Here is a 23,261-nt window from a genome sequence, read left to right on the forward strand (position 1 = left end):
AAATTAACGGCAATTTTTTTAAGTACCTCAGAAGCAGGAAGCCTAACAAATAGTCAATGGGACCACTGAATGATCAAAATACTAAAGGAGAATTCAAGGAAGACAAGCCCATTACAAAGAAGCTAAATGAATTCTTTGCATCCATCTTCACTGCAGAGAATGTAAGGGAGATTCCCATACCCAAGACATTTTTTTTAGATGACAACTCTGAGGAACTGACCCACACGGAGATGTGAACAGAGGTTGTTTTGGAACAAATTGATAAACTGACCAGTAATAAGTCAGTAGGACCAGATGATATTTACCCAAGAGTTCTAAAGGAACTCAAATATGAAACTGAAGAACTACTAACTGTATTATGTAATCTATAATTTAAATCAGCTTCTATATCGTATTTCTAGAGGATAGCTAATGTGACACCAGTTTTTTAAAAAAGCTGTGGAGGTGATCATGGCAATTACAGGCCCGTAAGCCTAACTTAAGTACCAGTTCAGTGAAATGATAGTACAGAACAGAATTATTAGACATATAGGTGAACATGATTTCTTGGGGAAAAATCAACATGGCTTTTGTAAAAGGAAATCATGCCTCACCAATCTATAAGAATTCTTTGAAGGGGTCAAGAAGTATGTGGACAAGGCTGATACAGTGGATATAATGCAGTTGGACTTTCAGAAAGCCTCTGACAAGGTTCCTCACCAAAGGCTCCTACGGAAAGTAAGCAGTCACGGGATAAGAGAGAAGGCCCTCTCAAGGATCAGTAACTGGTTAAAACAAATGGTCGGAATAAATGGTCAGTTTTCAAAATGGAGAGGGGTAAATAGTGGTGTCCTCAGGGATCTGTACTGGGACACATGCTGTTCAATTCATTCATAATTGATCTGGAAAAACAGTAAAGCAGTAAGGTGGCAAAGTTTGCAGATGATACAAAATTACTCATAATAATTAAGTCCAAAGTAGATACAGAGATCTCACAAAACTGGGTTGTTGAGCAACAAAAAGGCAGATGAAATTCAATGTTGATAAATGCAAAGTAATGCACATAGGAAAACATAATCCCAACTATGCAGACAAAATCATGAGGTCTCAATTAGTTGTTAGCACTCAAGAAAGATCTTGGAGTCATTGTGGATAGTTCTCTGAAAACATCCACTGAATGTGCAGCATCAATCAAAAAAGATAAAAATGTTATGAATCATTAGGAAAGGGATAGATAATAAGACAATAAATACCATAATGCCTCTCTATAAATCCATGATATGCCTACACTATCAATACTGCATGCAGTTCTGGTCACCCCATCTCAAAAAAGATATATAAGAAATTGAAAAGGTACAGAAAAGGGAAACATAAATTATGAAGGGTATGAAATAGTTTTCACATGAGGAGAGATTGAAAAGATTGGGACTTTTGGAAAAGAGATGACTGAGGCAGGCTATGACAGAGGTCTATAAAATCATGAATGGTGTGGAGAAAGTGAATAAGGAGGTATTATTTACCCCTTCTCTTAACACAAGAATCAAGGAGGATATGCCTATCAATGGCTATTAGCCAAGATGAGTAGGGATGGTGTCCTGAGCCTCTGTTTGTGAGAAACTGGGACTGGATGATGGGGGATGGATCACTTAATGATTACCTGTTCTGTTCATTCTCTCTGGGGCACCTGGCATTGGTCACTGTTGGAAGACAGGATCCTGGGCTAGATGGACCTTTGGTCTGACCCTGTATGGCAGTTCTTATGTTCTTAGGGGTCACTCAATGAAATGAATAGGCAACAGACTTAAAACAAACGAAAGGAAATACTTTACACAATGCACCTGTGGAACTCATTGCCAGCGGGTGTTGTGAAGGCCAAAACTATAACTGGGTTCAAAAAAGAATTAGAAGTTAATGGAGGACAGGTTCATTAATAGTTATTAGCCAAGCGGGTCAGAGATGCAACCCCATGCTCTGGGTCTCTCTAAGCTTCTGACTGACAGATGCTGGGACTGGACAGGGGATGGATCACTTGCTAATTGCCTTGTTCTGTTCATTCCCTCAGAAGCATCCGGCATTGGTCACTGTCAAAAGACAGGCTATTGGGCGAGATGGGACCAGTGGTCTGACCCAGATTGGTCTTTTTTTATGTTCCTTATTAGGGCCTCGATAGTCTCTCTGTCTGGCCTCAACCACAGAGTGGCCCACCCTGAACGTTTCTATGCAAAAGCCCTCAGAGGTCATCCTGCCACTCCATTTGTGTGTTCTCAATTTTTGGCAGCATTCCTTCATTGACAGGCCGGCCCTGTCCAAGTTAGTGGCCTTCAGCACATCATAATCCTTGGCTTGGTGCTCGCTCAGGATCACACAGGCCACCTGAGCCTCTCCAGTCAGATAAGGGACTAGCTGAAGTGCTCATGCATCCTTGTCCCATCCAGCACTCGTAGCCACCTGCTCAAAGGTCGCTACTAAAAGCAAAAAGGGGCCATGGAGCCATCTGACTAGTCCCAGGCCCACCATTCAATTCCCTGTTCCCTCACTGGAACTCACCAGCCTGCTCCTTCATGAACTCTCATAACGTTCACCACTGCTCTGCCTACCAACCCAGAAGTGCTTGTCTTTCCGCCTGCTGGGTCTTCTGCATCTCTCTTTATTGCTCCATTAGCCATTATGGTACATTGTCCATTGTGCCCACATCTTCTGCCTTCATGTGGGTCACCCCTTGAATCTCCTTTTCTCAGCTGAGAGGGATAATGCTCCTGGACAAGCGCCAGTGAGTCATGGGGTGCGTCTGTTGCTACCTAGAATGCCACACTGGCCTGTTTCTTTGATCTTTTAACCCCAAACACAATACCATGTTGTTACCCCTTTCACCATGTGTGTGTTTATTCCCTAGTGCCTCAATCAGTGCAGTGATCAGGGCACTATTAGTAGTGCCCTGTCACAGGAAGATGTCACCTGCACCACTGCCTCCTTCATGGCTGCCTCCTGGGTGCCCCCTGAAGTCTCAGGTGTCTACCCATCAATTCTCAGATGGAGGAATGCAGGTTCCATTTCTCAAGACCATGGAGTTAGGCTTCAATTCCTCCTGCCCTTCATTTCAAACATCTTAGCAAATCCGCACTTATTTCCACACTGGCAATCCTGTTCTCTCCCTCATGGTCAATGACGGAGTTAACGAGTGACCAGCCAGCTTTCACAAATCACAGTACATCTATTTAGGACAAAAACATTACACAGAAAACATCATAAAACAATCTATACACATACCAAACTTACAGGGAGATCATAGTAGGTTTCAAAGTCTTTTAAACCTTTTCTACAGCAAGGATCCCTTTAGGTCACAGCATCAATTCTTGCCTCAAGTGAGAGTGACCCTCCACAATATCAGGCTGGCCACTTAATACAATTACCAGTTCTTTGTTTTCTGGGCTTCTTGAACCTAGTCAAAACTAGTGTATGCAATTTCCTCCAGGGGGTGTTACTTCTGCAGATTTGTTTACTTCTCTCGGGACTTGCTTTAATTGCCCCTTGGTAATGATAGTTTCTGATAGTTCATTCCTGCTTAGCAACTTCCTCTCAGTCAATGCATTGCGTGACTTGTTTCAGTAAAGGAATTAACCCCTTCATATCCGATGGGTAACAATATAAGGTAAGAAGGGAAACTAAGTCACATATTCGGTCATCATAAAAATACATCAGGTTTCCCACTTCTCCACAGCAGACCATTAACACCTCTTTCATAAGACTATTATTAACAGTTTGTAATACAATAGTGCCTAGATACCCCAACTAAGACTGGGCCCCATTGTGCTTGGCACTTTACATGCACCTAGTAAGAGACAATGCTTGTTCAGAAGAACTTACAAGTTAAAGAGATGAGAGCGGCATCATTACCCTCCTTTTTACAGCTGGAACATCAAGGGCCTGATCAATGTTCATTCTTGGAATGTTACCCTTGACATCTTTGGGCATTGGATTGTGCCTTCGGTGACATGCCTGTAGCCACGGAGGAAATCTGTGATAGAGCTAGGAATTGAATCCAGTCTTCCCAGATTTTCTGTCTGATGACTTAACCAAAAGACCATCCTTCCTTTCTCAGTTTCATGCATTCAAAGCCTCTGTGTCAACTTAACCTGTGTGTGCAAAGAAAAGAAAAGAAAACTCGGCATCCGATATGTGATAATACCCTTACTAGTGACATGAGGTCTGCAGAAAAGCAGAAAGCTAGTATGACCTCTGATGTGGATCAGATAGTATGTGCTGGCATGTCACATGGTAGCTGTAAGGTACAGTAGCTAAAAATATGTTCAAGATTTCAGATTAAGGAAAGTACACTCCTTTGTTATTTGAAGCATTTTAAAATTACAATGTTTTCCCACTATTGTGGTTACAAGGTTATTGTACTCTGGCTTCCTACTGTACTTCATTTAAGTTTATAGTAAAATGCCCTGTTGTGACAATAAACTTGCTTGTGACATGTAGATCTTTGTTTCCCAAGAACCAGTCTTATCAAAAGGGAGCAGGTGAACTTTTTATATAGAATAAAATCGAATGTCCATTTAAACAGCACCGTCTCTTTATTATATATTGTCATTTCTACTGTACTGTACTCATTACTGCAGTACCTGATCACCTAAGAAAGAATAAATGGAGTGCTTAAGAAAATCAGACACTTACAGCCTGGCTTAAGACAGGTATATTGCAAGCAGGCACTGTACAAGTTTCACCCACACATTCATCGAGCTGTAGCTCACGAAAGCTTATGCTCAAATAAATTTGTTAGTCTCTAAGGTGCCACAAGTCCTCCTTTTCTTTTTGCGGATACAGACTAACACGGCTGCTACTCTGAAACCTGTTCATTTACAGATATTTTGTGGCGGTGGGAATGGAAACAAAGGGGGGCAGATGTTGCAAAGGAAGCAGATAAAACTACATCAAACCTGAGGTTTCCTTAAGTGTTTGGAGAGGATTTTTGAAGGGTGGAGAAAGGAAATGCTGCTGTTTGTTTTAAGTCTAATAGGATGTGTCTGCATTTCCTCTCTGATATTCTAGATATGCCAGAAAGAGGACTTGTTTATATGCTCTATGAATAAAGAGAACAAGAGCTTTAACACCAAATTATGGATCATAATTAGGGTCTCAATAAAATACTACTTTTATACAATGTTTTAGATTGTAAGTAATTTCCTAAGTGTTAATATTCCAGATTTTAATTACTTATTACAATTCTTCCTTTGTGAATCTGACAGGTCTAGCTAAAACCACTAATTCACAAAACAAACATAGTGGGCCTGCTCCTTGGGTGATGTAAATCTGTTCATGTCACCTGAGCAGCTGATCCAATATTTTAAAGACATTATGTCATAGAGGATCATTCTTTACTTCACTGTCCACGGTGTCTACTCTGTGGGAGGCAGACCACTGGCTCCTTACAGTCTTTCAGACAAAGTTATATTATTAAACTGAGTTCTTTTAAAATACTCTTTGAGTTTTGCAGTATTTCATAGTGGTAAAGAGAAATCAAGAGCATAATATGGACAATACCAATGCACAAGAGACAAGCAAAACTGCTGGAGTAGGAAGATAGATTAGGTTCCAGATTTGAAATCCACTTCCTCCTCCCTGGTCAGTTAAAGCAAGTGCTAACTAAATTTGTTCCTACTTAAAGAAATGTACATTTCCCATAACATCTCCCTGGAAGATGAGTAGAGAATCAGGCCCATTATTTCATTTATTTATTTATTTATTTTACTTTCTCTTGGTAAGAAATTATTACAGGTGGAATGAGTCCTCATGTCAAAAGCCTTCTCATCAGGGTCCCACATAAAAATGGACTTATCTTCCTCATATAATTGATGTATTAACTGGATGCTGCAAGAGACACTAGGATGTCTGGAATATCCCTCGTATTTAATATTCCCAAAAGGGAATTACATTAATTAAGTGTAATCTGGTAAACGCTTTGAGAAGCATTATTACCTAATGGTTAGGGCAAGAGACTGGGAGTCAGGGTTTTATTCCCAGTTCTGCTAACCAGCTCTGTGACTTTGGGGAAGTCACTTCACCTCTCCATTTCCCCTACCAACTTTTGTCTGTCTTGTTTATGTAGAGTGTAAGCTCTTCAAGACAGGGACTGGGTTACTCTGTGTTTGACCAACACCTAACAAAATGAGGTCTAAGTCTCTGTTGGGGCCTTCTGGCATTACTGTAATACAGATAATTAATCATAGTAAACACAAAAACATGTCTTTAAATATCAAACTAGAAGAACACATCTGAATATGTTTGATGTTTGAGACTTATAAGAGATACAATAAATGGAAGATTTAAAAAGTATTGTATTTTAGAGACCTTCTGGACCCTAATGTATGCAACAGATGTTCTAAAAAAATCACTAGTGCAAATATCAAGAATTTTTAAAAGTCCCTTTACCACTGTCACTGTAGTTTACATGGCAATTGAGAAAAATTGTATATCAGCTGGAAAATATTATAAAACACCACTACACCTTCCAGACAGAAGGGATCCCTGTAGTAATATATATGCAGTCGTACCACATCACATTTTGCAACTGGTTATAACTGATGCCAAAAGAAAGTGATAGCAGCTTCTCTGCAATATTGGGATTGCACTCAAGCATACTGATCCCAGCTTTGTTATAGCCTGGAGTTTAGGATAAATTCATTTGGATTCCAGCATTATATACCTACCAACAACATGGAAACAACTTCTGTCCCTGAGAGGAACTGCTGCTTCTGGTAAGAATGATGAGCTCAGTGGGAACGCAGCTGTAAACAGTAAAGATGCCAAGAGACATTAAGAAAAGTTTTTTTTTATTCCTTTCTTTCTAGTGTTCCTCTCCCACCCTTTCCATCTTTCCTCATCCCCACAGCATAAAGGCTTGAGCAGTTCTTCAAACTAAGATTGCCTGCTAGTGAAACCCAGGCTGGAGGTGGAGTTGTATAATGGCTAAGGTAAAAAATATCACTACCACTGGGCACTCAGAGTGTGATTTATCCAGGGGTTACAAAACACTTCACAGGTGTAAGTTAAGCCTCACTGTACCCCTTTTGAAGTAGGGAGGTATTTACAATAGTGATATTACAGATGGGCAAGCAGAAGCCCAGAAGGATACAAACCAACACCTTTTCAAAAGCGATCACTAATCTTGAGTTTCCAACTTGATACACAGAGCCTGGTTTTCAAGGTGTTGAGCACCGGATCCTGGTATTGCAGGATGGGCACTGAAAATCATGAGATGCTTTTGAACATTTTGGCCTAAGTAGCTTGTCTAAGGTCACATGGCAAGTCATTGGTAAAGACAGGAATTCTGTCTTCCAAGACTTTAGACAGCACTGAAAACTGGGACTAAAACCTTGGGCTCCTGACTCCAACCATTATGCATCCAAGTTTTTCTACGTTCTTGTATTGGTAAACATGATTGTAGAATCCAAGTGCTTCCCATGAGACAACATTGCATCCCTGTGACATCAGTGAGAGCTGACCAGGGTGGTACTGGAGAAGGAACTCTTGCTACAACAGCATGAAAACTTGGATAACCTGGGATGCGAGAAAGCAGCAAGCTAACACCTCCTCCCCGCTTACCCTTACTTTAACCCACAGCTGCATACACACATAGAGGGCAACATTTGGTCATATATGTAAATACCAGCAAAATCCTCATGTAGAACCATTGTAATAAGTTACTGGAGACTGTGCTGGAATCAAAGTGTTCTAAACATACACCTAGTGATTACTGATGAAGGAGGGGGATTAATGATAACAGCAGAAAGGTCACAACATGGTGGGGTGAATAGTCTGGCCTGGTCATATTCCAGAAATTGTTTATGTTGTTATGAATCCTGAATTTTCTACTACAGACTAAGCTATTTAAAGATCTATCTACATCAGTTCACACTACTTCATCTGAAATCAGTCTCTTTCTCTCAGCGATTCAGAAAGTCATACTTTTTTTCTTAACCTTCTGTAATAACCTTTTACCTATCTTTAACATTTTTTTCATTCTTTCCCATATCTTTAATGAAATAAAAAGCTCTTATTGTTTAAACTCATTGCAGAAAAGGCTGCAGATGGATGGAATTTATATTTATTTCAAATTTAATATGCATTTTTGTAACTACACAGAGTAGTAATACAGTTCAGTCTGGAGATGAGGTCCTGGGTTTAAAACAATGCCCCATTAAGAGAGAATGCTACAGTCATGTCACCTGCAACACAAAGTTTTGCTCTTATTTGCATAAATAAAAGTGCTGGTCATGCAAGGAACTTCTGAGAATTCACTATAGGAATGCTAATATTGTTCACTCCATTATATTGCTATAATAGAAAGTCACATCTGGGAGAGGAAAAGGGTAAAAATTGCATGAAAACTACACACATACTTTTAATTTAAAAATCTTTATTATTTCTACCACCTATTTATTTAAGGTACTTTGTAGCACCTACTACCAGAATATAGAGTGTCTCACAATTTTTAATGTACTTAGTCCCACCAGCCCTCTGAGGTAGGAAAGCTCTAACATCTCCACTTTACAGATGAGAAATTGAGGCACAGAGACTCTAAGGCCCAAATCCTCAAAGATATTTACACTCCTAACTTCTGTTGAAATCCAATGAAAGTTAAGAGCCACAAACAAGAGAGTAAAAATGAGAGACCTTAGCACAATAACCCAAAGCAAAACAAACAGAATGCAGAGAAAACTTTTAAACAATTACAGCAGCAATAACTATATTTCATTTTAACATTGCCCCCAAACTGGAGCAACTACTGTGTCTTGCAGGGCAACCAAATTTGAAGTCTCAGGGTTTGTCTACTCAGTGTAGCAAGGTGCACCAGATGCGTCTAAACTGTTTCACTCTAACTGCCCTGTGTAGACCCTGCTGACAAACTCTAACAGACTCCTAGTGTTTGTTAACAGTACTGTTTCAAAGGGGACTACATCAGCACACACTAGGTATATTTCAAAGTGAATCAGCAGGGTCTACATGGAACAGGGCTGAGGGATGGGCTGGCCACCGCTTCCCGCAGCCCCCATTGGCCTGGAGCGGTGAACCCCGGCCAGTGGGACCTGCGATTGGCCAAACCTGCAGATGTGGCAGGTAAACAAACCAGCCCGGCCCACCAGGAGGGCTTACCTGGAAGGCCACGTGCCAAAGGTTGCTGATCCCTGAGTTAGAGCATACTTTAGCACACTCTACATTGCCACACTGTGTAAACAAGCCCTTGGTTGCCTGTGGGCAAATGATCAGAAAAGTAAATTCCCCAGTCTGTGTGACATGCAGAAATGGAGGCAACTAAAGTCAGTGGCCACCTTTGTAAACACTGGTGTTAATTATTTTTTTGTCTTGATTTCTCCATTTTTAAAATGGACTTTTGAGGCAAGTGGGAGCTCAGCTTTTCCCATGACTTAGCAAGTATCCCTCAGCCTCACTGATGAGCTGGAACTGAGGACTAGTTGGTAGCACCTGCTGGATGTAATGGGGCTTAATTAAAAACACTGACCCCGGGTGTGGTGCTGAAGAAATGAGACCACTACTTAAACAGAGCTGGGAGCTCAGTAGTGTGAGGAAGACCTTGGAGGAAATGACTGAACAAACGGTGGGCCCCCTCCTACCACTGTGAAGAGCCTGGGGAAGTCAGGCTGAGGTATCCAGACAGAGCAGGGGAGGCTCCTGTTGGGGAACACCGAGTTATGCATTACAAAGATAAGGGAATAGAAGAGAAACCCAGGAGGGGTGGAAGACAAGTTTATGTGGTATTTGGACTCTCAGTGGGGAAAAGCCTGGGGAATCAGTGCCCTGACAAGAGTGAGGAAAACTTGAGAAAAGGCTTAGAAGGGTGAAGGACCTTTCGTGTATATTGACTGGGACTTTGAGTACCTTGGAAGGGGAGTGAACTGTTATGTAGCTTGGCCAGAGGGCTGAGCCACACAAAACCCAGAGAGGGAGTTGAGACATGACACCAGCTGGGACTGGCGATTGTGTCCAAGGAAGTGGGTACAAGAGGTGAAATCCCCAGCCATGCTGTGTACAAGAGGGGTGCCCTAGAAGTGAGGATTCATGCTTACAGAGTGGTTATACCAGCTTCCTAGGGTGCTCTGAGGCTACATTAATAAAATGTATAATAATTTAGTCAGATTTTTTTGAATTTTGATGAAATCTGGAATTTCAGAATTTGAAAAATAAAAGGTAAAATGTGGATGACATTTTCATGTGTTATTTCTCCATTTTTCAACCACAAATAGAACTGGTGACTTTTTTAGTTTTGAAAAAAAGTGTTGTTTGTTTAAAGAATTCTTTCCACCCCCTGATCCTTTTTTACTGACTAGGTTTATTTGTAAAGCTATTTATGATCTTCATTAGAAAGGTGATATAGAAGTGCAACGTATGATGATTATCAAAAGGTCACTTCTTGGACTGCAGGAACAGATTTGGGGATCCTAGTTCAGTTCCTGCAAAGTTATTTACCTCATGAACCACCAATACAGTTCCCACTAGCTGGCAATGTCAGAGATGCCAAGAAATGAATGGGCATGATGGAGATGGGAACTAACCTCCCACCTAGTAGACATAGTCCTGCCAGGTCTGACCTGAAGAAAATCGACATGTCATTGTGTGGAAGTTTTTACTGCTGTTGACTTTGCTTTTTCTGTTGTGTGGATGAATGAAGGACCTGAATCTCCCTCATGAACAATTACTTAATTTAAAATATATTGTTTAAAAATATTTGTCTATAATCCAGCAGGCTATAAAAATCTCCTCGTAGACAAAAACAAAACCAGAAACAAAAACTGTAACTTAACCATTCATAGATTCCAAGGCCAGAATGAGCCATTTTGATGATCTAGTCTGAGCTTCCTTTATAACACAAGCCACCGAATTTCCCCAAAATAACTCCTAGAGCAATCATTTCATTTTTTCAGGAGGTGCAACTTAAGTTGCTATGTGGCTTGCTTATTGTTTTTCAGTTAGTTTAGTCAAGCTGAAGGAATGCAATCAGACTCAGATTCCAGATTGCAACAGGGTATTAGCTAACAAAACAATCATTCACAGGCAATAAGACATACAACTGATTGTGGAATTTATGATTCTTCGATGTGTGTCTTAATGACATTGCTAAATTTGCCAATTGCTTGCTAAATACACCAGACCAGTGTTACCACAAAATTAGTTGAAAATGGATTCACATCTAGGTTGTTTTTATTTGTTTTGTTTTGGTTTGGTTTTTTTTTTTTTTTTTTTTGGGGGGGGGGGGACGGCAGGAGAGACAAGACTATAGAGGGTAAGAAAAAGAATTCCAAGTATAATGACCTCTATTAAATCACTAAAAGAGTCTATTTCAGTTTCAGAGTACTATAAGAAATTTGAATATAATCATTGCTTTAAGAGATTTTGCTCATTTATAGGAGAAGAGGCCTCATCCATTACATTCACAATGATAATTATTATATAAAATGATCAGGCCGCTAGCTACACAAGAAGAACATGTCATGCATACAAATTTCACCATGTATCCTTGATTCCTAACAATAATAATCATACAAATATGTAATGCCCTTCGCTAGTGCCACAATATGACAATCTGATTAGTAAGGACATGGGGCATGGTCTAGAATAGAGACTGAACTTTCAAGGTAACATGCTTGCTGTATTACAGTATATGCAATATAATTTGTTCTTTGAAAAATAGTGGTATAGCAAAACTGTAATACAGCAATGGGATATAAATTGTTTAGAATGTAGCATCTATGGAAGTTTCTTCTAATTCCCACTGCTTAGCTCCATTGATTGCATTACCAGTGTGTTAAATGACCTCGTGGACAGAGACACGCATATTTAAATGTCTAGGAATGATTGTTATGCATATCTGTGATAAACAATGGAACGCTGTACAATAAGGGTAAAGCTTGTCTGTGCAACAGACAGAGCTTTCTATGAGGATGACCCAGGACGTTAGAATGAACTCCCACAGCTCTAAGTGCCACAAACTTCCGCCCTTTCCCCCCTCTCCAAGTGTAAGGCACACTTCTTTGACCTTGTCTTCTCCAACATACAGTAATGTGTCTGGGTGTATAATAAAAAACAAAATCCAAAACACTTCATTGCACTTACTTCTCCTCCTGAGGAGGGGATGAGAGAGAAAATATTAGATCGATGTTGATGATGTGCTTTATACACTACTGCAAGGTGCTCAGGTGTTAGAATGACAAACCTGGAATAATAACCTAAATAGAACGGCATAGAAAAAACCCCACACAGGAATAGTCTGATAAACCCTGAATATATTATTATTTGCAGCAGCAACTGACCAATTTAAATGTAATTGTGTACACACAATCACAGTGAAATGTTCTTTAGTGTGATGTTCATATCACTTTCCTGCCACTTTCATTGACACACACCTTCTGTGTTTGCCTTCTATTAATTGACTTGTCCTTATTGGTGCTTCTAATAAAAGTGTGTAAGAATAAGTGCCTCTGCTACGTTGCATGGCTTGTACAAGCCTTGATAATGTCTGTCACATTCATAGATTCCAGTGCCAGAAGGCACCATTGTGATCATCTAGTCTGACCACACATATAACACAGGCCATAGAACTGCCCCAAAATAATTCCGACCTAGAGCAGATCTTTTAGAAAAACATCCAATCTTGATTTCAGAATTGTCAGTGATGGAGAATCAACCATGACACTTGGTAAATTGTCCCAATGGTTAATTACCCTCACTGTCAAAAATTTATGCTTTATTTCCAGTCTGAATTTGTCTAGCTTCAACTTCCAGCCTTCAGCTTCCCTAACTTTACTATGGAAAGTGTATTTGGAATACCTTCCTCAATCCATTCCTTAGGTTTAACTGAAAAAATCTTATTTTAAATTATGGATGTTCAATAGCATTATAATCAAAACTACCAACTGAAACTAATCTGGAATCAAATACTCTGATGTATACTCGGTCTAGCATATGGCTTCTTGTACATGCAAACAATTATTCCAACACAGAAACATTTTCCTCTTGTTTAACTCAGGAAAACGAAAACATAAGAAAAAAAGAGGTTTGACTTCAAGATTAATGCAGCAGTCACAATTTAATTCCATATCCTTCCATTCACATTCTGACGCTGTCTTTTTATTAAAAAGAAAAGGAGTACTTGTGGCACCTTAGAGACTTCTAAGGTGCCACAAGTACTCCTTTTCTTTTTGCGAATACAGACTAACACGGCTGCTACTCTGAAACCTGTCTTTTTATTATTATTCTACTTTGTATCCATTAATGCTACCTAAAATGCCAGTTTCAGATGAATTTTTTTTAACATACAGAAGTTCCTAAACCCAAAGAATACAGATTTTTAGAAAATAGGTTAAATCACTTGTTTATATAAAAAATATTTTTAAATGATAAAGAATAAGTAATCTGTGTCTGCCATCTACTGAAAGAAAGATATACTACAATTCTTCTATTTGGTCACTTATTATGAACAAATACAATAGATGCTTTATTAATAGATACTATATTACACATTTGGACCCCAAACTTGTAGTCAGATCCTTACAGGCAAACCCCAGTTTACTTCAGTGGAGCTCTGTACAGGCACAAGAGTCTGCCAATGGGGATCTAACTGTAGAGGCATGGATATTCAACTTATTCATAAATGATCTGGAGAAAGGGGTAAACACTGAGGTGGCAAAGTTTGCAGATGATACTAAACTGCTCAAGATAGTTAAGACCAAAGCAGGCTGTGAAGAGCTTCAAAAAGATCTCACAAAACTAAGTGATTGGGCAACAAAATGGCAAATGAAATTTAATGTGGATAAATGTAAAGTAATGCACATTGGAAAAAATAACCCCAACTATACATACAATATGATGGGGGCTAATTTAGCTACAACTAATCAGGAAAGAGATCTTGGAATCATCATAGATAGTTCTCTGAAGACGTCCGTGCAGTGCTCAGTGGCAGTCAAAGAAGCGAACAGGATGTTAGGAATCATGAAAAAAGGGATAGAGAATAAGATGGAGAATATCTTATTGCCCTTATATAAATCCATGAATACTGCATACAGTTGAATGCCCACAGCCTGAATACTGCATTCAGATGTGGTCTCCTCATCTCAAAAAAGATATACACCGGACCCTCGCGTCTATATAGCACGAATTTGCATATAACGCAGTCGCAGCCATGGATCCCAAATTTAATTTATTTTAACTGCAATTCATTTTAACGTGGTCCCCACTATAATGCGGTACCGCATTAACACTGTACAGTGCATGGATCCCAAATCATTCTAGCGAGGGTCCAGTGTACTGGCATTAGAAAAGGTTCAGAGAAGGGCAACTAAAATTATTAGGGGTTTGGAACGGGTCCCATATGAGGAGAGATTAAAGAGGCTAGGACTTTTCAGCTTGGGAAAAAGGAGACTAAGGGGGAATATGATAGAGGTATATAAAATCATTAGTGGTGTGGATAAAGTGAAAAAGGAAAAGTTATTTACTTGTTCCCATAATTTAAGAACTAGAGGCCACCAAATGAAATTAATGGGCAGCAGGTTTAAAACAAGTAAGTTCTTCCTCACACAGTGCACAGTCAACCTGTGGAACTCCTTGCCTGAGGAGGTTGTGAGGGCTAGGACTATAACAGGGTTTAAAAGACAACTATATAAATTAATGGAGGTTAAATCCATTAATGGCTATTATTCTGGATGGGTATGGAGTGGTGTCCCTAGCCTATGTTTGTCAGAGGGTGGAGATGGATGGCAGGAGAGAGATCACTAGATCATTATCTGTTAGGTTCACTCCCTCTGGGGCACCTGGCATTGGCCACTGTTGGCAGACAGGATACTGGGCTGGATGGACCTTTGGTCTGACCCGGTATGGCCATTCTTATGTTCTTATAGGCAGAAAAAAGGCTTCAGTTCCAATATTGTTTCAAGAAAGTCCAAATTTGCTCTTGCAGCTCAATTGAAAGTTTGGTCCATCGTGACAAATGCCAAGAGAGTGTACACAGTGGTGTCTCATTAGTGTAGGAAGCCAATACAAAACCCACACATTCCCTTAATACCTACAAACCACCGTAATTATGCCAAGTGGTATTATACCCATATGCCCACACTGGAATAATCAGCAGCCATGGGGAATGGGGTGGTAAAAATAACTTTAAATCCTGGGTTTGCATAGACATTGGGCCAGCCCTCACATAAACTAGATGTCTCTAATTTAAACTGGTTGCCAGTGGCCCTGCAGGGATATCATAGCTATGCCCGGCTTCTCTGGTTATGCCAGTGGTGCCCTCAGCTGGGAAGGGGGAAGTGTAGGACATGCTAAATGGCTCTTTACTAGCAGAAGATCCTCCTACATATGCAGACAATCTCTCAGTGCTCAGTAAAAACAGATTTAAGGGTGCTTTACGCTACCTGTAGTAGTCCCATCAACTGAATGCAGCTTCTGTTTCATTTTTATTTTCAGTTTACGTTTGTAAAAAATCAGTGAAAGCTAATTTAATTCAGATAATACGTTGGCATGGATACCTTTCCTTTACTCAGGGTCCAGGATTTTAAAATAAACAACTCTGTGTTAATTATTGTTGGAGATCACTCTACCTGGCCAGGCATTTCTACTTCCCTCATGGTAGGTACCTGATATGTTTCCTTGGTTCTGGTTTTGACTCTGTAGTCAAACCTTTCTATAATAACTCATTCTTTATTAGCAGCAAAGAGTCCTGTGGCACCTTATAGACTAACAGATGTATTGGAGCATAAGCTTTCGTGGGTGAATACCCACCTCTTCAAATGCATGTAGTGGAAATTTCCAGAGGCAGGTATAAATATGCAAGCAAGAATCAGGCTAGGGATAACGAGGTTAGTTCCATCAGGGAGGATGAGGCCCTCTTCTAGCAGTTGAGGTGTGAACACCAACCCCTCAGACAAAGACCAACACCTACAAGATCTTCACCAAGCATTCTCAAAACTATGATACCCACACGAGGAAATGAGGAAACAGATCAACAGAGCCAGACATGTACCCAGAAACCAGACATGTATCCAATACGTCTGGTAGTCTATTAGGACTCTTTGCCACTTTTACAGATCCAGACTAACACGGCTACCCCTCTGATACTCATTCTTTATTGACATTTTCCTTCAGAACTGAAAAATAAAATGTGAAGTAAGGCAATACACTGGGACAGATTCCCAAGATGCAATGCAGCCTGTAGACCTTGCTGTCATCAAGTCTTTTTGAAATGGTTTGAAATGGTGCCACCTCTGTTCAGTGGGGGATGCTAGAATTACTCAACATAGCACCAAAAGAGGATCGGGGGGGTGTGGGGCGGTAGGCTGGAAAGGGGATTGGATAGGTCTGCCAGGAAACATGCTGTATCAAAGCCTGTTCCAGGCACACTTCAAAGGTGGGCCTCATGTTACACAGCCCTGACAAGATAGTAAAGCTACCTTCTCCAGGAGTATCAGCTGTTAAAGGGTTGCTCTTATAGTCATGAATGTGTGTGTTGATTAACAACCGCAGTGATCCATGTCTTTGCCGTAACTGTATTCCTGACATAGAACTCATATAGCTATCTTATAGTATTGTGTTGGGGCTTCTGCCCCACACTGGGCTCTGAGGGGTTAATAGAGCCCTAGGGAGGCTGTGCAGGAGGCAACCAATCACAGAAGGGCTGAGGGAGAAGCCAGTCAGGGATAAGCAGGCCCATATAAAAAGGGAGCTGCAGGTTAGAAGAGGGCAATTCTCTGCTGGGAGCCCAGGGAGGAAGGACTGTCTCTGGAGGGCTGAGAGAACTGCCAGCACCCTGGACAGAGCAGTGCTGTGAGCAGGGACTGGGGGATAGAGACATAGCTCCTGGCTGGCTGCTGGGGGTTGCAGGCTGATGCCCTGAGGCAAGGGCAAAGAGGATGCTGGGGCCATGAGGAAATGCTCAGACAACTCACTGTAGTATCCACTAAGGGAAGTGGCTGAACAGTGGACTGCAGGTCCCTTGGAAGTGGGGAGCACAGTGTGTGGCATAGCCAGAGAGCTCTGTCGCTGAAGAGGATACCATGATTCTTGGAGAGATGTAGGTCCTAGAACAGGAGTGATGGCAGTGAAGCACCACCCAAAGAGGGTGCACTAACATGCAGAGCTAACCCCCAAGATGGCCAGCAAGAAGTGGTAAGCACACCCTGTTACACATGGTGGAGAACTCAGGTACACGGTCACCCCTGGGATAAGGGGAGGAAAGAGGACTATGGGGATGATTGCCCAGGTAAAAGGGGGTTTGAGATATTAAAGGAGAGAGATTGAAGGTGGGGATGATGGATCTGAAGTATGCAGAGGTCTGACAGACAGCAGGGAAGCCTTGAGACCCTGCTGCAGGAAATCCTGGAGAACCAACAGAAGCAATGGGAGGCACAGTGGTACCTCCAGACTTATTTGGGGCATCTGGTTAAAAAACAGCAGTCCCTGGTAAAGCTCCTGCAGAGAGAGTTTAATAGAAGCCACAGAGAGTGTGAGGAGAAGCCAGACAACAGGGCCAGGAGGCCAGTGACTGGGCCAGCTGATTGTTATGCCTGTGGGCAGCAAGGACACTGGAAAAGAGATTGCCCCTACTGAGATGGGGAACTGAAACCTCAACCAGAAAATGGGAAGGAGAGTCCCCCCCCTCCCCCGTGAGGAGAACAAGGCGGAAACAGGCATGTTGGGCCTGTGGGCAACCGGGACACCTACAGAAGGAGTGCCCTTACGTAAGTTGCAGGGTCAAGGCTAGCCCGGGGAAGGGATTGAACAAGGGAAGGACTACAGGAGGCCCGTGGCCAGGAAGAGGCAAGGAGCTTGTTTTTGGTGCCATGAGGGTGACCATATAAAAAGGCACTGCCCCCTTAGGGGAAGACAGGATAGAAAAGGGGTGCCTGGGAACCAGACTGGGTCAGAGCCTGTCAAGGTGGATGTAGCAGTGATGACCGTAGACCTGTCAGGGAGTCATCTCCCACACCCAGTAGGAGGTGGTAAGGAGGTCGCAGACAAAATGAGTGAGACAAAGAATGACCAGGGAGAGGAAGGAATGAGCACAGGGGTGGAACAAACTACTGTGGGGACCAACACCCTGAGAGAAAAGAGATTGGGGGAGTATGAACTACAAGCCCAATTAGCAGTGGCAGAGCAGGCCCGCCGAAGGGCAGAAGGAGACCAGGAATGCCTGAATGAAGAGTTTAGGGATGCTATAAAGGAGAAATAAGATGTGTATTTCCAGTTTATGGAAACCAAGAAACAGCGGGATAACCTAAAGGGGCATCTCAGGGTAGCGCAGAGCCTAAGACCTCCCTACCCACAAGGTAGGTGAGGGGGAGGGTGTGTGATGGGGCACCTACCCCTCACTGGGCTCTAAGGAGTTAATAGAACACTAAGGAGGCTGAGTAGGAGGCAGCCAATCAAGGACAAGCAGGCCCAAATAAAAAGGGAGCTGCAGGGCAAAGGAGGGAAGGGAAGGGGGGAGCACTGTATGTGGCACAGATGAAGGGCAGTATTGCTGAAGAGGACGCTGCAGTCCTTGGAGAGATGTGAGTCCTACAGCAGGAGTGAAGGCAGTGAGGCACCACCCGAAGAGGGCGCACTAACATGCAGAGCTAATCCCCAAGATGGCCAGCAGGAGGTGCCAGAGTGGTGAGTGCATCCCATTACAAGTATGTATATAAATTAGCTTATATTTGGTGCTGTTATCACTTAGCTCAATCAGACTACATTGTATCACACACAAAGAAAAGGAGTACTAGTGAGACTAACCAATTTAGTTAGAGCATAAGCTTTCGTGAGCTACAGCTCACTTCATCGGATGCATATCACACAGTGTCTTGTTCTGAATGTTCATGATAATCTATATACTTTACATTACCATTACTTTTAGAAAAGCTGGTAGGCCACTTGACCTCTTTGTCATTGGGTGAGCACATCTTTTAAAAATGAGTATATATAGGTCAGGCATAAGTAGGCAGGATAATTAAGTGTAAAACAAAAATAAAATCATGAACAAAACTAACCAGGGCCTTTCAAAAAAATTCTGATTTAGATTTGTGGGTTTTGTGTCATGTAAATTAACCAACTACTAAAGAAATAATAAATCAGCCTACTGAGTGCAATGACCTCACAAAGCCAGGGCTATGTTCTAAAAGGACTTTGTGCTAATAAATCATCAGGTCTTAGGGTTACAACTGGAGAATGTAACAGGGACACAGATCCCTTGAAAATCAAAATGTCCACTGTTACAATCACAAAGAATGGACTAATTCCCTCCACTCTTTTCTGAGCCCTGGTCATTGAAATGTTTTTTCTCCTAGTTAAAAGGGCAATATACATGGGCGGCAGGTATCTTAGGCTGGGGGACGCTGTGTCTTCCCAAACAGCCTGGCATGGCCCTGTCCACACTCCACCCCCATCCCCACTCCTGCAGTTCCCAGTGATACTCTGCCCTGGCCCAGGCCGGCCAGCGCACAGGGACTGGGGGAAGGAGTTGTGGTGGGGGTGCCTCTGGGCTCCTGTGAGGGAGGGGAGTCAGACACTGAGGGGGGTGGGTGGGACCTTGGGCACAAGAGGAGGGCCCGGGGGCTAGCCTCCCCCAATTGGCCACCTATGACAATATAGCAGCATAATTCCATCTTACAGTTCCCTCAGTTATAAGAAAGGGAAGCAAAAACGTGGATGCTTTCCTTTATTTTCCACTTTGTCGATAAAGTAAGCAGCACTGCTATGTTGCATCTACATTCAAAGCATTTATTTTTTATCTCCCAATCTGAGCAATGATCTTAAGCAAAATATAGCTGGGAATCTGGGCCCTGATTCTCCCCTACCATAAGGCTGCTTTATTTTGCTCCTTAGGTGCAAAGCAGATCTTAAGCCCGTTGATCTGGCCACTTGAGTCTCTTGGCGGCGGGTATCCTCCTCAGGCGGCATAAAGCTCACGTAGTGACTCCCATGCCACACTCTCTTCCTATTATCTGGTACAGAGCACATGGTCAGGAAGTCCAGATACCTAGCTGATCACCAGTATGTGAATGTGTTTACAGATACTTTAGTTTAGGTGTAATAACTTAGAAAGAGAAAGCAAGTCCTCTGAACAGTGCCATTTGTGCAGATTCATGCCATCTGGGTTTTGTGAAATGCATTCTTACAAGGTGGCAGTGGTTTTAAATGGGAAACTTCCTGTAAAAAAAGACAGTTTGGGAGATGCACAAATAAGCTTCTAAAAAGTTAAACATCTGCTGGTCAGAATCTCCACTGTCTTGCACAGACACTTTTATGCAGAATGGGTTTCAAATGCTAAAAAAATCAGAATAGTGTTAATGACTGCATAAAGGACAAACCAATTTAAAATTTGGTCACCTGTGTCTATTTCTGTTAGTATCTATCAACCAGCCGAGGGAGCAAGACAAGCAAGCTGCATTCAGATAAGCTAAGGCTGCTTGTCTTCATTTTATACTCATTAAGGATGAAGACAACACAGCTCTAAAATGAGTGGGAATCACTGAAAATGGGGCTGCAAAATACTGTCAGTTGGATGAACTGACAATCTTCCCCATAAAAAATTCTGATTTGTGCAACTTATTTTAGCAGCTCTGCAGTAAACTATACACTGCTCTTTCTCTCTGGAAACAGACTAGAAGGAAAAACACTTATCTGACAACATTCAAGATCATTAAGCCAGCCCCATAAACAAATGGATATTGTAATGATGTGCTTATAAAAAAGAAAGGAAAAAAAAAAGATGTGGTCTTATGCAGTCACTTACAGTGCATCGACAAATCATTCTTTAACTAATTATATTTTGTTTGAAGTACTCTTCCCCATTTGGTTCGTCTTTAAATGTCACTTTAAAGCTGAAAGGCACTACATAAATGATAATTGCTATTACTACAACCAACAAAGAAGAGCTCTTATTAGAAAGGAAGCAGTCTGTAAACAGCGCTTGGCGGAACAAAAAATTCACAAGGCTTGGTTTTTCTACACTCTTGTTGTTCGGATTGCAGGCCTAATACTATGTATGTGTAACAATACTTAGCTGCACCATGAAGATGAGTCAGAGTGTGCAGTAGGTGTAAAATGCTACAAAATCAGAATCGTGGCATTTTATATTGGCACAAATGACTACACATGGTGCAAATAGTGGAGGATCAGGCCCTGTATATGTCCCATTACAATGGTGAAGGGTCCCAGAAGGATTAAGTATTATTATTTATTGTTCAGTAACGTTTAGGGCCCCAGTTGTGAGCAGGCCCTATTGTACTGGATGCAAACCCACAGAGGCAGTCTATGCCCAAAAGAGTTCATAGTCTAAGTAGACAAGACAGACAAAAGGTACCAGGGGGAGAGGGAGGAGACACAGATGCATGCCCAAGATCACACAGTAGGTCAGTGGCAGAATGTTGATCTCCTGACTCCCAATCCAGTACCCAGTGAGAGAAAGGGGGTGGGGAGTAGTTTCAGGGGTAATACTCTTCTGCCTATTTTAATACAGTTCCATGCCCTACATCAGTAAGTGAATGTGCTTCTATCACTGAAAAAGAAACTGTAGTAAAATAGGGAAAACACAATTCTCCCTAAAATTCACTCACACACACACACACAAACACTAGAAGTTCTGCCTAGAACAGTCATCCCCACCCTGGCTGGCTTCCTACAGGAACATTAAGGCTTTATTTGCCCTGGGTTTGTCTGACTTGGACTGTCTTCACTTAACCATTTTACCAGAGTGCCTTAATCACAAAAGCACTGGAGTGATTATAAATGGGAAACGCCTGGGATTCCTGACAGTCAGCTTGAATTCAAACAAAATCATTTCACGGTAGGGGTTAAAGTTGATAGATGGAAGAGTGTTCTACATTCTTGGGGTTGCAGAATAAAATGAGGTATTATTCTTTTAAAAAGCTTTTGGAGGATCAGAGGTGACAGTTGTTATCAATGTTGAGGCAGCAGTATTGTTGAATAAATCTCCCTGTGAGATACTGGCTGAATCCAGTATTTGTTTTTGATGGGGACTCTGTGCACATCCTCAGGATGTTGGGGAATATCCTGTTTAGTTTATGGATTGTTTCGTTTTTCCTCTTGGTTTTAGAAGTAATAGCGGATTTGCCCCATTTCAATAGGGCTGTTTAAGAACTACTGACTAATGTAATGAGTAAGAGCCGGAAGTGTCTTTTGCAGTTTTGATTTTTTTTATTACTATTTTAAAGTGGGTTTGGGTAGCTCTTGCCTTCTCTATTTCAGCCACCAGTAGAGTTGAGCAGTTTTACAGTGGTGTCATTTATTCAAATGCTGATTTCCCTCTCCTCCCCACCCCCCCGCCCACACCCTTCAATCAAAGCTCTCAGTTAAACAATGTGGGAGATCAAGAGAAATGGAGACTTTTGTTTACTTAAATCTTCTCGGACTTTTTGAAGGAAAAGATGATGAAACTCCAACATAATGACCTAACACTATTTCTTGCCATTATTTTTCCTACAGATCAGTAAATGTTGCTCCATTTACTTTATTAAGACTATTCAAAACGTTAGAGAAAGCCAAGGTTTTATCATTAAGCAATTTAAGACTTTTTCACAAATTTTAAATCTAAACATATTACTAAAAAAAAAAGTTCTTTTACTTTCACAGTAAAATTCAAGTTAACTTTCCTCTGAGAGCAAATCAAAATAACATTGTCAATTCCTGTTCAGCCTTCAGCAGCAAAATCAACAAATTGCTTTGGCAAAAATGTGTATCCTTCATATATAGTATGTTAAATTAAGGCCTCTACATTCATCACCTACCAAAGCCAAGGGATCGAGCCTGGCCTGGCATTGGAATGCAGGGTCACATGGAAACTCCTACTGACATCTGTGTTGACAACAGTAAACATTATGGGAGGGGCATGTTTCAGCCTATTTAGTGGCAAAAATCTTCTCTTAGATCTGCGTGACACAAATAGCAATATAATATTTCTATTGCACTCTCAAAATGCATAGTGGCATATACTAGGTTAAGTAAATTAAACATATAATAGGTGACTGTCCAAAGGAGCTTAATGGCTGAGGCCCTGCTTCAATAAGGAGTTTAAGTGGGTACATCACTTTAAGCACTAGTGTTCCTATTAATTTCAGTGGAACTATTCACATGTTTAAAGTAACACACCTATCTTGGTACCTTGCTTAGTAGGGGTCTTGGTGCCCACCAGATTGGTATACAACACAAGAGAAAATTAAACAAGCCTAGCATACTGATGGATATTACGGATGCTTTACCAAACAGTTGGC

At 41.4% G+C, this 23,261-nt stretch overlaps 1 long non-coding RNA gene across 2 annotated transcripts in view; it reads left to right on the top strand.

Annotated features, from left to right (window-relative positions):
- LOC122463638 overlaps positions 1-23,261 on the top strand; it is a 53,812-nt gene that overhangs the window by 25,782 nt on the left and 4,769 nt on the right. The gene's annotated exons all lie outside the window — the stretch shown is intronic.

The sequence above is a fragment of the Chelonia mydas genome, chromosome 1 (assembly GCF_015237465.2).
Source record: "Chelonia mydas isolate rCheMyd1 chromosome 1, rCheMyd1.pri.v2, whole genome shotgun sequence".
Classification (NCBI taxonomy): Eukaryota; Metazoa; Chordata; order Testudines; family Cheloniidae; genus Chelonia; species Chelonia mydas.